At 42.3% G+C, this 15537-nt stretch overlaps 1 protein-coding gene across 1 annotated transcript in view; it reads left to right on the forward strand.

Moving 5' to 3' along the window:
• Positions 1 to 250: 250 nt before the first annotated feature.
• The window catches only part of AFAP1 (actin filament associated protein 1), a 117217-nt gene continuing 101930 nt past the window's right edge, over positions 251 to 15537 (forward strand). Inside the window, exon 1 of the mRNA XM_005148508.3 lies at positions 251 to 366. The gene's annotated coding sequence lies outside the window, so the exon portion shown is untranslated. The remainder of the gene's footprint in view (positions 367 to 15537) is intronic.

Below are 15537 nucleotides of genomic sequence, written 5' to 3' on the forward strand. Positions count from 1 at the left end.
CAGAAACCCATGTCTGACCTGCCAGCATCAGCCTCGCAGGGGCACTTCGGTTCACCTGCCTGTTCCCGGGGGATGCCGCACATACCTGCCCCGCTCCTGCCCTGCACCAGGGGTCAGCCGCACCCCGACACCCCCCCCCACCGGGATGCTGCGAACCCCCCCCATTCCGCCTTTGTTCCGTTGGCTCCGCCTGGCCCCTGTCCCCGCCCCTCGGGGCGGTGGGACCGGGAGAGAGGAGGTGCCGGTTCCACCCCTCCCGCCCCCGGCGCGGCGCGGTGGTGCCTGCGCCCCGCGGCTCTGCGCTGCGCGGCCGGAGCTGCGCGGAGCCTGCTGTGAGCCGACAGCCGCGGCAGGACAGCCCTAAAGGTAGGAGGGCTCCGGCATCCCCCCAGCATCTCTTCCCAGCGCTGCGGGCGAGGAGGGTAAAGAGGGGGAAGAAACAGGGAGGGGAAGGGCTGGATCCAGAAAAGGGGCTTTTTCTGCCCTTTTCCGCTGCTGCTCCGGGCAGCCTCATGCTAGGAAAGGTGTGGGGTTACTGGAAAAAAAGCCTAAAAAGCAAAAAAGCCTCGCTCGTCTTCTTGGCCGGGAGCAGCACATGGAAAAAGCTTCACGGGAGCCGAAGCATCAGGCGGCGGCAGCTCCCGTCGGCTTCCCCCGGGCTCTGGCAGCGCTGCACGGTGCTGCCCGTGCCCGGGCTTGATAGAGCAGAAATCTGACTGAGATCCTCTGGGATGAAACCCTCTGTTTGCCATCCCGAAACTCGCATCCCTTCCCGGGGAAAGGCACCAGCCTGGCAACCGCGCTGCTGCTTTGTACAGCTGGGAGTTTCATTATTCTCTGCCTTTTTAGAGGGGGAAGAGGTGGTCTCTTTCCAGCCTTTGCCATTTGAACCCATTTCATCGTAGTCGAGAGATTGCATCATGTTACAGTCTCTGGATTCAGTAAGGGCAAAGGCGAAAAGAACCATCCTTCCAGATTTATCCCATTGGCTTCCCGGTCTGATCCCCTCCTTTTTATTTCCTGTTTAACAGAGAGGTTAAAACTAAAAAGCAGCCTGCGATTGGTAGCCGGTGGTTCAGTTCACAGCGACGTATTTTGATTTCTTCCACTGAGGGGTTTTTTGGAAACTCGATTTTAACTTTGTTGGTTCTGTGCGCGTTGTGTCTTGTGTGTGTGGGATAGCGAAAACTTGCCAAAGATTTTAGCCAGTAGGAAAATAACAGGCGGCAAAAGAGCCGGATAAACAGCCAAAAGCAGACGTTGCTTTATAAACTGCAAGCTCTGGAGTTGGAGGAGGTGAATGGATTCAGGCGGGTATCTCTTGGAAACCGAGGCATTCACCTGCCCATAAAGGCAGTGTAGATGAATGAGTGCAGCTTCTGAAAGGCAAGACAAGGCAGATGTCAGGAGGAAGAGTATTTAGCTAATCTGTCCTCTGGATCCTATATGATCAGTTTGATGCAAACGCTTGGTGTGTCTGTGCCTGTTTTATTTTACCATACGTTTGCAGTGACTCATCTCTTCAGCTGAGATCTGGCTATAAAAAAATACATCTCAAAGCCAGAAAGATCTAGTTAAATATTGCACTGCAGTCCGGGGCTTTTTAAGCCAACTGATTCTGCTGTTCTTTGTGAAGTTCTTTGTTTTGTTCCATGGGAAAACGGCTTGATTTGTCCCTCAGTGGTGCTTTCCATAACTAGCATCTCACCCTTGCAGGTGCTCTGTCTCTGTCTGCTCCAAGTGTTACAGGGACACCTTCTTCTTTCATGAAAATAGCAGTATTTTGAAGTTCTTTTTCTCTCCTTCTCCAGGAAGGGTGGGTGGGTGCAGAGGCATAAGGGAACAGCTTGGCAGCCAGATGGATCCATCCATCAGTGCTCTCCTATATGGGCACTTGGTGCCCTTCCATCATCCCTTATGCCTCCTGGTGGTTTCCATGGGAAGAGCTAGACAATTACTTTTTTTGAACAATCCATTATCCTTTTGAAAGTGGGGTGGAAGAGGTACGAATCCTGCATTAGAGCCAGAGGGAGATCTGTCCTGCCTCTCTGGGGCTGTAGGGCACCAGATGGGTTTAAGAACAATTTGAAATGGTTTCTGAAAATAAGCATCTACAGTTTTCTTTGTGTCTGGACACCCAGCGACGACAGTGACAAGCCTGTGCACAGAACAATGAGCCGGTACTCACTGCTTTTGGTGATGTGTGGCACTGTTTGGTGTTTCTCAGGAAATACATCAGCAAAATTCAAAGTATTATGTGTTGTTCCTGGGTCTCATGAAGATTTTTAGAGGAAGGGATTTGGAGGACCTGAGGGGTTGAAACTGCAGTGTTTCTTGAAGCAGTATCAACAAGGAGGGGTAACATCCCAAGGCACCTAAGCACTCACACTGTTTTAAAATCTTGCAGTCTTAGTGAGGCTTTTCATTTTCATCTCCTGAAGCTCTCAAAATTGGAAGGATGCTGTCAGAGACATAAAAATAATGAAAGAAATGTCAGTGGGGGCAGGCTGTGTTTGATACACATATGACTAATTGTGCTATTCCTTTTAGTGGTACAAAGAGAACCTGCTGTATGGTCGGACCAGGAATTGTCTTGCTCTGCTGCTCACTGTCGATTTCCATAAGACATTGCTGCATGACAAAGAGCCAGCGGTTCAGGACTGCTTTATGCAATCTGGAGTTGACTGATTTAATTTCTGTCCATTTTCAGAAGTTTCCTATCTGATGCATCAGTCAATGGCAGAATGATATCCAGGATCCTGCCTGGTGAATGGCATTGTTCCAAGCTGCGCTCTTTGTTTTGTGAGGAGGGGGCGAGGAGGAGGAACGGGAGTGCTTTATATTCATTAGTGAGAGATCTCTTGCTGAAGTGGGAGGGTGGGATGCAAGGACTTCTGCTTCCAAACTCCTGTACAGTTTAGTTCACTCTATGTTATTATGGTTTTAATCACACCAAACCCTGCTGTGTCAGCTTTTCAAAGAAATTATGCATCCCTTCTAGTTATGCAATTCAACTTGTTTTAGATGTGAATGACACCTAGCTGCTGGTATGACCCTGATTTTCCTCTGATTCATCAGTTTATTGATCATGTTTCATCTGGGACAGGAATTGTCTGTTTGGGCTGGGCAGGTGAGTTTGTCACTCAGTAGATATTATTCCAGGTTAATATATGCTAATACAATAAGTTCTTAGGCTTCCAGTTGAACTCTAATAGTCAAATCCAGCAAAAATAACACTAGAAAAATGGAAGTCAACCGAAGGACTAAGAGTTACTGTGAACTCTGAACCAGGATTGAAAAAGCTCAGTCTTGAAGGTACTCCTACATCTTTTAAGGTTGTCTACTGAAGTTTATGAGGAGGAGCTTTTCTACTATGAAGCATCCTGAGCTGGCCTCAGAGCAAACTTACATTTTTAATATCACACCACATGTCTTTTTGGGAAGTGTCTGTATAAAGCAATAGAAAGAATAGACTGTCAACACTATGAACAGGTAGGAAAACTATGAGCAGGTATGAGCAACGGTTGGACCACACCTACCCCTCTATGTACATGTGAAGGTTTTGCATTTGTGTTGCATATGCAGCAGCACTGTAAAATACTATGTATAGATTAAATGATAAATTTATAATTAATGATTAGTAAGATAAATTAGATTAATTGCTCTTACTGTCTAAGTTAATTCTTGATTCTCTAGGTCATGAAATACGTGCTGATGCTAATAAGGCTAATGAATAATATTGCAGGAACATAATTGGAGTTTGTGGAAAGACAATATAGCAGGTAACAAACTTTTTGGGATGTAACCCCTATTTTCTAGAATATGGTAAAACCTGAAATCCTGAAAGGCAGAAAACCAGAATTGTCTGCCATCCATCACCCCTCTGCCGCCTTAAAAGAAAATTGGTCATGATGTATGGTGCATAGTGAGGTTTGACTGCTTGAGGTGTTGAGCACCCTCAACACAGCAATGTCCAAATGAGTTGATGGTGATCTCCTCTCTTAGAGTAGCCTTGGGAGGACACACCGTGCTGTGAAAAGGATGAATCAATACCTGTTGTATACTTCACATCAAGAAATCAAGGGAAGAATCCCTTAAGAGACCTTTGTGGTCTCTTAAGATTTACTTTTGTATGTTTTCTTTATGTGTAGTGGTATCTTAAAAGTTGATGGTATATGTTTGGCAGTAAAATAAGCAGAGCTGCATAAGACAGTCTTCTTTAAATCTCTTTCTTAAACTGAAGGAAATGAACATTTGGGGGAAAAAAAAGCAGTGCATTATTCCTTTCATGGTGACATAGTGGTGAGATTTTTTAACTGTCTGGGGGATTTCTGCTGCCAGCATCTCACTGCTGTCATGTGTTTTTGAGCTGAGTGATATAAAGGCTGTCTTTCTCTAGGACAGATGTTGGTAATGGCCTTCTTGTGCCAAAATCTTTATGAGTACAAAATGCTGAATAAAAGTATTTCCATACATTAATAATAAGTACCAGAAAGGAGTACACAAGTGGTTTCAAATTTAATCTGTAACGTAGCTGTTGTCTCAAAGATAACAGCATTTTACCCCCAAGAAATACAGCACTTTGTGTATGTGAGGTAATTGCGATGAGTCGCAGTAAATATATATTATTCATTAGGGGACTGTCATTATATGGTGTTCGTGAATTCCCCAAAGTCTCTTATCACTGTCCTAATGGCATCTCGACTTTTTTATGGAAAACAAGATTTTGGTGTCCTGCTTGACTGACTGATGTTTTGTCATGATGAGTTTGTCCTGAGCTGGTAGCTACCTTTAATCAGCATGCATGTTTGGGTCATTTAAAATGAACAAACTTTGGAGTATAAATTCATATATTTAGATTTTCAGATATGGTCCTTCACACAGAAGACGTAGTGGTATGTTATCTCTGTTTTGCAGAGAAGCAAATAGTAGAAGTTATTTAATATGTCTCTTTCATGCTAAAGTACTATACAATGTCTTCAAATGTATAAAGGCTCAATATTTGGCCAGCTGCTGTGGGTGGACTTTTTTTTGTCCATTCAAGTATGTTTAAGTATCTATTTGAAACTTACCTGGTATCTCATCAGTTGCACATGTGCATAGCATTCCTGTTCAAAGCTGGAAGAGAAGGCAAGGTAGAGAGGGATTTTCCCTGTTATTAGCAATTAGCAGATCCAGATTCTATTTTGCTGTACCATTTCTTACCCAGAGCAGCTGCAAGGAGAGAATTACAGTGTGACCTTCACAGCATTTCCTAGAGCCGTCATCAATCAGATCTGGCAGGAGCTTTATCGCATCTATCAGTGTGGCTCATAAGCCACATGCTGTCTAGTCTGGGGGAAAAAACAAACAAACAATGGGAGCTACTGTAGGTTTTGTTTAAAATAAAACAACCAGGAGTGAGCTTTTCCCATATGTGCCAGCTCTGTAGGCAGATTTCAATTTTACCATGTGCTGTTTGGCTGATTAATAAAATACGGCGATTGTAAAGCAGTAGAAGAGATTTCCACTTGGTCTCAATGGTATTGGCACATCATTCACAAGCTGTTGCAGCTTCAGCCTTTCACAGTTGATGCTCTCCAGTTTCATTCTACTCCTCAGCATTTTTTTTACTAAGAAGGAGTTGATGCAGTTGGATTGATTTAGGTGTTTTATGCACACATAGTGTTAGGGAATAAAGAAGTGTTTTCAGACTTCTCTGTTTCTCATATGAAATAACATAGCTTTCTCATTGTGCTATTTTTGTAGGAAGGTATGTGCCTCCGCAGCCTGTTCTAGAGCTCATTTGGAGTCAAGTTTATAATGTAGTGTCCAAGGTCAACTGATCATCTGCAGCATCCCATTTTTAAACATGCAAAATATTATTAACACCCTGTGTTTTGTTTGTTTTGTGTTTGGTTGGTTTTCCCTACTGACCTTCTGGTTTTGGAATTTACTGAAATTTAAAACATTTTGTGTTCTTTGATTTTTATAGGGTTTTTTCATTGTTGCACCAAGTTCACTGCTGTTTCCCAAGTCATTTACTTTCTTTTTCTAGCAGTTTTTTTAATAGCTTTTCCTTTTCTTAGCTGCGATAAATACAACTTTCCAAGGCTCAGTACAGTGACAAGTTGTCACTTCATGCCTGCCTTCCCTGCAGGAAGCTGGGACCCTTGCAGGCAAAGTCCTAGGTAACAGGTAGATGGGAGAACAAGAAGCAGTGGGACAGGCAGAATTGCTAATATGTAATTCTAACATGGGCATACATTTTTGTATATATGATATATACATATATATATGTAGATACAGATAGGTGTATAGAAAGTGTGTATAGGTATAGGTCATATATATTAGAGCTGCCTTTGTCACGCAGGTTTTCTGAGAAAAATGGCTAATTGCTAATAAGTGTGTATTTACTGTTATACTATCAAGTAAAATGTTAAGGCCCTGAGCTTCAAACTGGTAATGTTGATAGCAAGCTGCAGGCTATGATCCATATGAAGACAGGCTGAGAAAGTTGGAGCTGTTCAGCCTGGAGAAGGCTGAATGGAGACTTCATAGCAGCCTTCCAGTATTTGAAGGGGGCCTACAGGGATGCTGGAGAGGGATTATTCATTAGGGACTGTAGTGACAGGACAAGGGGTAACAGGTTGAAACTTAAACAGCAGAGGTTTAGATTGGATATAAGGAAGAAGTTCTTTCCTGTTAGGGTGGTGAGGCACTGGAATGGGTTGCCCAGGGAGGTTGTGAATGCTCCATCCCTGGTGGTGTTCAAGGCCAGGTTGGATGAAGCCTTGGGTGATATGGTTTAGTGTGAGGTGTCCCTGCCCATGGCAGGGGGGTTGGAACTGGATGATCTTAAGGTTCTTTCCAATCCTAACTACTCTATGATCTATAATTCTAGTGTGTTTTAATCAGCCAGTTCTTGGTAGAAGCTACTTTGGTACCAGATTTGGGCAAGAAAGCTTGAAATGCTGTAAGAAATGTGCAATAGGAGGTGCAAGAATACTCATAAAATGTGAAATACATTTAGCAAAATAGTTATCTGCTCTGTCAGGAAAAAAAAATCACGTGAATTTGCTAACTGTCCATGGAAAGACTGACTTTTGTGGCTTTCCTCTGTGTGTGCTCTGTCAGTTTGGCAGGTTTTATGGCTCCAGCTGCTAACTGGCATTAGGCAGGGCAGTGGCTGCAGCTCTCAGCCCCTGCTCTGGAGACCATCAAACCTGAGGGAAAAGGAACCTGCCCAAAACAGTGCTTCATGTCATCCATCTTCAAACACTGGGGCTGTCCCTGAGGGTTTTGGCAGCTGAGGGGAAGGGTTTAACAGATATCCTTGGATGATTTTGATGGTGTTGTTGGCTGCTCTGTGCCAGCAGTGCCTGTCCTCACTGTTGATCTGGCATCAGCCACTGGGTCTGAGCCCAGCATCTCTGCCTGAGCAGGGGATGATGGGGCCAGGAGAGGCTGCAACTCTGGACCACAAGCTCCACCAGCCAGGCATCATAGTTGTACAACTGCTTGGTAGAGGGGTTTTGAGAGACCAAAGGGATAAACAGTCCCACTATATCAGGAGGATGAGGAAGAGAGGGGAAGCTGCCAGCAGGAATCAGCCTCAGGAGCTGTCTTGTGTCTTTGTTTTGGGGCTCCTGCTTCATGAGCAAGGAGCAAGCCAGCTGGCTGCCTGCTGCTGGCATAGACTGAAGGAAAGGACATCATTTCAGCCTTGCAATCGGGGTGGGCCACAATGAGGAAATGATAAAATGGCAGGAGTTGAAAACAAGATAATGTAAAAGGCAAAGTCATTAGATAAGAAGCAGGACTGCTGAGTGTCACCAGAGCAGCAGTGGCCAAGAACTGAGCTACAGAGAGGCCACTCTTTGATGCTGTTCTGCCACTGGGGCTTAGCACGGATCAAACCGAAAGAAATTGGCCTTGTGGAGAGTGGGGTTTATCTTGTAAGCCAACTCCATGCTAGGGAATAGAGTGAAATACTTACTGGATGTGTCGCTGGCTGTAGGAGATACAGATAGAAGAAAATACAGACCTGAAAATATTAGGACCTAACTGATTTTCAACTTTGATTTTGACACACATTATCAAAAAACACCCTTTGAAAAAGATTTACTTGTTGGAGTGGGGAAAAATATATTCAGGCTGAGAAGCTTATGTGAATACAGAGGGCTCTTCTTGCTTGATCCCTTTATCTGCACCATGTGTTTGCTATTAGAACCAGGAAAAGCTGTGAATCTCCTTGGACAGGGGATGATGGGTGCATGGTGAGTCCTTCAGGAAGAGCTGAAAGGAGACAGAGGCTAGGTCAGGCCACGGCATTTTGTTTTGAGCTTAACGGGAATGAAATCCACCCTGAAGAGTCTTGGGGAAAATTCTGGATGAGGGCCAGTATGAATAATGCTGCATGCAGATGGGTGGGACCCCACCTGGTTACAAACCAGTCCTATTTCCAAGGTTAGTGAATCAAGCGGAAAAAAGGGGTATTTAAGAAGTAAGGTCTCATTTAAAAGGAAAAAACCTCAAACAGTTGGAGACCTTAAAAACCCCAAGCAAAACAAAAACCTGAAAGTCTCTCACTTCAGAAATTAAAGAAAACAAGCCCCAGAGCATGCAGAGAGCTGAAAGCATGCACCAAGAACTTCAGATAAACAAAACAAGTGTCCTCTGGGGAAAGGAAGAGCTGTTCCCTCTCTGGGAAAGTTTGTCTGTTCCTGTAGCTTGTGAACTTATCTTCTCTGGGACTTTCTGCTGTCCTTGGTTCACTTTGTGCAGCTTCTCGGTCTCCTGCACTTCTTTCCCTGGAGCTCAGAGAAGTGTTTATACAAACACTCAGCTTTGAGTAAATGAATCGTCTCATTTGATGTAGGTGAGATTACCATTTGGGGTGTTTATGCTGGTCTGCTGAACAGGAGTCCCAGCGGACAGGAGTCAGCTTGAGAGGTGTATAAGTGTGCTGACCTCAAATCAGCCATTCTGCCCCGCAAAGGAGCCCTTTCACTGACCTTTGCTGCTGTGACCTGAAGCTACCAAGACACTTTCCCCCTGTGACATCCGTATTCCAAGCCTGGTCCCAGGGCTGGTCTGGATCAAACTATATCCACTGAGCCAAAAAGGTACAACAGTTAATTTTAGCCTGTTTCAAGTCCCAGTTAGTCTCTCAGTGTCTGCTGTTCCTGTCTGTCTGCAATGACTGAGCCTCACAGCCTCTTCAGCACTGCACTTCCCTTCACATCCTTTTGGATCTTCTCCTTTATTATTGTTTACAAAATGCCGAGTCTGGATTTTGCATATGTGGAAAACCTTACTGAGAGCTGTCACCTCTTTGACCTTATCTTCTCCAGATCTCTCATTTTTCTGTCCTTTTGCTTATAGTTACTACAAGTAGTTGCTATGCAACTTTTAAAGGTACTTGGAGTGTTAAAAACAAGCTATACTGAAGGCTTTGCTGTAAGCAATAGCTCTCTACAACCCAAGGTCAAGTACAGGTGTGTGTGTTAAAAGCTCATTTTACTGACTTCCCGAAGGAAACAGCTGAAAAATTGATTAAATTACAAGGAAAGTAAAAGCTGTCTTGAAGAGGTATGATGTTAGAGGATTTTTAGACTTCTTCAACCATTTTCAACTCCTTCAGCCTCTTTTTCCTATCACAGTAATATCTTTTTAATCAGTATGGGACTAGCTCTGCTGTACTCGCACTTGGGGATTCCTTTCTGGTTTATTGTCAGCACATCTGCAGGCTCCAAGATCTAAGCGCAGACTCAGATTGCCCTGAAGTTTATTGTACTTTATGAGAGCAAAGGGTGAAATCCATCTTTGAAACTTGGGGTCATTTGGGCTAGGTTTCCTGACATACCAGTCCTTACAAAAACCCAGCTGTTCTGGGGTTGTCATTCTGCCAGCTTTAAAGAAAAACAACCAAATAAAGAATACTCTGCCAGATAGGGATCAAACCTTAGCTTGGTGTGAGTGTGCTTGAAGCAGTCTCAGTCTTTGCATTTACACTAGTTAAGTTCTTCTCTCCCTTCATGGAGTGAAGCAGTATTTCTGAAAGAATCCAGCCCTTTCCCCATACATCGCTGTAGGGAAGGGCTGCTTCCTACTGAGCTCTGGGTGCTTTTCTCTGTGAGTTAGGATCTGGATAACCCCAGGGCAAGATCTAAATGTAAGTATGTGAAAGTAAAGATGCATGAAATGAAGGTACACAGCTTTCCTAAGTGTGACTGCAGAGCTGTTCTTGGCCAGGAGGCATCACCTGGGTGGTTCAGTCACCCGACTGAGCCAGCACTGAAGTTGCCCAGAGACAACATACTAAGAATGTGCTCTTGCTCAGGTTATAGCTTGGGTGATATATATATAACAAAAAAAGTGTGTGCCCTTATAGCAGTTTGTTATCAGTGACTTACAGAGCACTTGGAATACCCTAGAGCAGCTCTTTACATGCTAATAACTCATAAAGAATGAATGACTTCATGGAATGGGATAGGGATCTGGAAAAGGCAGACCCTCAGAGTGCAGAGGGAAGGAAAGAACTGAATGCTTGAAAAATAATAAAGTTGTAAGAATTTTTGTAGACTGCTCACCTCCCTCATCAGCCCTGATAGTGCCTCAGAAGTCTCAAGGTTTCAGTATAAAGCCATAATCTTTGCTTTAATAAAGTGCATAGGAGAGAGAGAAGCGTGCAACAATCCTATAGCATCTTTTCTCTTTTTTGCTGTAGTCTCCCCTGGTTTATACACTTTCTTCTTAACTCCTGCAACTCGAGTGACTTTAGGAACTCTGGGATAACCAAGCATTTATCTACTTTACCTGGAAACTAAATTTTTGGGGTAATGGTAGGTGGAAGGGCAAATGAAGGACATTTGTCACACCACTTTTGAGCTGCAGGTTACAGGGGCTAGTTCACCTGCCCCTTCTGTCAAGCAATCTATAGAGCAAACATCTCACTCTCCTTTTTTTTTACAGCTCTGGACTCCTTACATGACCAGTGTCACGTAATGCTATACTATTTGCTATTAAAATTACAGGCTGCACTTATCTCCTGATCAGCCAATGGAGAATAGCTCTGCAAATTATCCCACTGATGTGAGATGTGCTGGGACTTTCCGTACACACGTGCACCTTTCTTTGATTGCATTCATTAGGGTCAGCTATAGGCCATCATGGCCATCCTAGATCGCTTATCACCTCACTTCATTACAGTTGTATGCCACAATAATCCTTCTCCTATTCAGTTCAGCTGCATCCAGTGCAATGAAGCAGTTAAAAGTATGTGTATAATTCTAAAAGGCTCTTATCAGCTCTGGGAGTGGTGGAATGAAGCATGGCTGTGTGTGTACCATAGCACTTCACAGGGTGATTTTGCTACGGTGAATAATAAAGAGCATTTTTGCATATTTCAGAAAGGCACAAAATAATATTGGGCACCTGTACCTTGTGATAAAAGTCTGTCAGGGTGTAACTATCTGAAAGCAGACAAAGGACATGACAAGAAGATTTTTCCTTGGATTGAAGAAATTGTTATTAGTGGCATAATTCTTCAGAATTGTGATGATGGGACATTTTCTGAGGCAAGCCTACCTAGGAAATGTTAAATTCCTTTTGTCATAATTTCTTTATTAAAATGAGAATTTCTTCCCAATGAGATTTTTGTAAGGAGGAGACAGACTCTCCACGTTCACCCATGGAAGTTGTCCAAAGCACAAGGGGGGGAAATGCCATTTCAAACTGTTAAGAACAGAATGATAAAAGCCACCTGGAAAAATAAATGTTCGGTGTTTGCTTATTCCACTGTGAAGTGTATTTTCCTGTGGAATTATTATTTACACTGTACTAAACCTTATAAAGCATTTAATAATATGTTTAATTTTTAATTTGGCTTTATGATAAAAGTTATGCTTCTTTCTTCCTGTGCTTAAGAAATACCATCCATGCCTACAGTGACTCTTCCTCTGCCTGCAGCAAGTGAATTTTTGGCACTGACTAATAAGAGAAAGATCAGGGACTTGGGACCCTAATAATAGGGCTGCTGGGAAATCACAGAACACCAGCAGAGAGCCCTTTGAATGAGAATTTTCATTGTCTGCTGCCATTATCTTGTTTTGCATTCAGCTTGTCTGCTGGCTTGTGACTAGTGGTGAAGATTACTCAAGCCTGGGCTTTTGAGGGTACTATTATTTTCCTTTTTTATCTGATCGTACCATGGAATTATGTTACTGGATTCAAATTTGACAGTGGTAGACTATGTGTTCTGGATGATTAAAAGCTTCATCATCATAAAGTTGCACGTTCTTTAATTTAAGGATCAGAAGGCTGCATCTTATCTCTTCCAAGTGTGAAGGCTAAGAAATAGCATTATTAAGCTAGCTAAACTGTAAAATATATATTGAGGCTAGCAAAGAGATTGACTTTTGTAGTTTTGTATTGCTCTAGCTTCTTTATCTTCCCAGAGGCTTTTTTCTACATTCTTCCTATGTGCACCCATTTTTTGGAGTCTTTCCAGGCAAGAACTGTGTATTTCATAGATAAATAACAAATAATGTGTCACTAGTCTTTTGCTGTATTGGTATTATAGGATTTTTATTAAGATATCTGTTAGGTCAGTTTCTAGATTAAAAATACTAACTTCTGAAGGGAAAATCTAAAGTGGTGTATGGATTTCAATTCTGAGTGTCTGTGCTTTAAAGAACTTGCCCCAGGACACAACAGCAACAAAATAGTGTTGCTTAGAGAATGGTATGTTTGCCTGGTTTTCAAAGCCACTTTAAATGTAAACATGCCAGAAATTTTAATATTTGAATAAATTTTGGGGAAAAAAAAGTCCTCTGAGGATTTACCCAGCCATAATAAAAACTTCCAACAGCTTTTCTAAGTCACCAGTGTATGAGTGATTACTTTTTTTTATAATGTGAAATGAATCACTTATGTACAGGCACTGAAAGAACCCAGGACATTGTACCCACCCAATTTGTTCAGTATCTTGGGCTAGATTCACAAGTTTTCTGATAGAAATCTGACTGGAACTGTGTTTGTTTAAAATGTGACTTTGGTCCTTTCCATACACTATCACAACATTACACTTTTTATTTATCTTCCCTGAACCAGAGTGGATTTTCTACACTAAAACATGCCAAATACATTACTACTTTGCCTATTTAGCCATGCCTTTTGAACCTGGAATGGTTTTCAAAGGGACTAAAATGCAAGAGCTTGCTTGCATGAAACTATGTAAGGATTAAACAGGGGAAGTTTAGATTGGATATAAGGAAGAAATTTTTTACTGTGAGGGTGGTGAGGCACTGGAATGGGTTGCCCAGGGAAGTTGTGAATGCTCCATCCCTGGTGGTGTTCAGGGCCAGGTTGGATAGAGCCTTGGGTGATATGGTTTAAGGTGATGTGTCCCTGCCCACGGCAGGGGGGTTGGAACTAGATGATCTTAAGGTCCTTTCCAACCCTAACTATTCTATGATTGTGACTGATAACTGCTTTTCCAAATGGTTATCTATCAACATCTACTCATACAGGGCACATTACAGTGTAGGATGAGCTTAATCTAATTGCATCATCCAAAGATGACAATATTTCTGCAAGACTTAGAAAACATTAGACTGTTTTGTCTCCACAGTGAAATCACTTCACTTCTAAATATCCTCCCCCAAAATAATGATATTCATTATTATTTATATTTGTGCTTGTTCTTAAGCAAAAGCCTGCTGCAGACTGGAGGTTTTTTGACTTGGCATGCATTCGTTGCTGACCTGTACCCTATCCTCTATATAATTGTCTGCCACCCTTTTGTGGGTTTTTTTTGCCCTGCCTGAGGCTGTATTTGATTGAGTACGTGCATCTGATTGAATTTGCATATGATAGAGTCAGTATCCTGACACATTGCTTTAGAAGACAAATGGTGATAAAGTGCCCCCTTGTAAGAAATGAGACCAAGGTGTTCCAGCATAGTGATTTTCTCATAAATATTTATGTCTTTTAATACAGAGTCTTGCCAATGGAAATTTGTTTGGGTCTGCTCTCTTATTGAAAGTCTGTGATTAGGAATTATGTAGGGGATTTCATTTCAGCTTTTTTTCAATCACTGTCCTTCAAAGATGGAATGCAACTTGCCATGTGCAAGCAAAGGCAAAGCGAAGCAGAGGGCAACCAACTTGGATGTTGATTGAAGAAGAGAAAGATTTAAAATAGTAACATGATTTGTGAAATAAATGCATTGATCTTTATCTACATCAGGTGTAAAAGAGCAGTAATGGGATATAGAAGAGTAGTGATGGGTCATATAGTCAGTGTATGTCAAGGGCTGGAGCTAAATTGACATGGCTGAACTGGTGTTGATAGGTTAGGAAAAGCAAAGGTACTGAGTGCAGGGCAAAACCCTGCCTTTTTATCCATGGGACTTGAGGCATACTCTTTGTTAAAATGATTTTCATTATGTTTGTGGTGGCTTGTCGCATTGGCTGTTCTTGATACATGGCTGACAGCTATGAGCTAGAAGAGCTTTATTTCCCTCCTCCTTTCTCTTGAGACAGTGGGATGAAATCTTTCATTTCAGCATCAAATGTTTTCTTTCCTATGTTATGTTTTTCACACCACGTTTTTGAGACTGGGAGAAAAAGATCCGTGGTGAGGCTGTGTCAGGAGGAAGCCAAACTTAGATTGAAATGAGAATGCATTTTCATGAAGTAATGTTACATTTACTAAGCTTGAAGATTAGCATTTGGAAATGTGCTTTTGAATTGAGGAGAAACAGTTTGTTTTAATCTATTCACTTCTAAATTAGGACTCAGCTATTGGTACTTGCAAGGCACTAAGAAAGCACTCACTTGGACCATCTGTATTGAAAAATGGGAATATGAAGCCAAGTGTCATGTTCACAAGTCCTGGTTGTCACTGGTTCTTGTAGCAGCAGTGTTGTGCATGCTGAGTGAGTCAGAAATCTAGGAGTCTATGTGAGCTCCATTGCTGCTCCCAGTGGTGCCACTTAATATGTACTTCAGAAAATGTAGGTCTAGATATTTCTTTTACTTCTATTTTCAGTAAAACTGGTTAAGCACACATAAAGGATGACATTAAAATGGTAATAATATTACTATTAAGTATATGTAAATGTAATGTATGACTATTTAAACAACTTTCTAACTATATTTAAATAGCTTTACTGTAATGAGAAAGGTCCTTTTCACTTTTGTTTTAGTAAACATGGGATCAGATTTTCAAATTAAAGGGATGTGAAAGCTGATAGGCACTTAGAGTGGCATACATCCTGCCAGACTCAAGCCACACACGGGAGAGCAGGTTTACAGCTGAACTGCTTCCCAGTAGACTTTCTTTACAATCAGGGGATAGAAATCTGCTTCTCTAGGATGTAATTAAACTGATCTGTTCTAGATGTCTATTTTAGGAAGCCTAAATTTCTTCATTGACTCTGCGTTGTGCCTAGGGCAACTAGCTGAGATACAGATGACTGCATTGTAAGTATTGGCATTTAGTCAAAGGAATGTCACCTCTAAAGCTCAAATGGGCTGCCTCTCTGCTTTC

Source organism: Melopsittacus undulatus, chromosome 7, assembly GCF_012275295.1.
Source record: "Melopsittacus undulatus isolate bMelUnd1 chromosome 7, bMelUnd1.mat.Z, whole genome shotgun sequence".
NCBI lineage: Eukaryota > Metazoa > Chordata > Aves > Psittaciformes > Psittaculidae > Melopsittacus > Melopsittacus undulatus.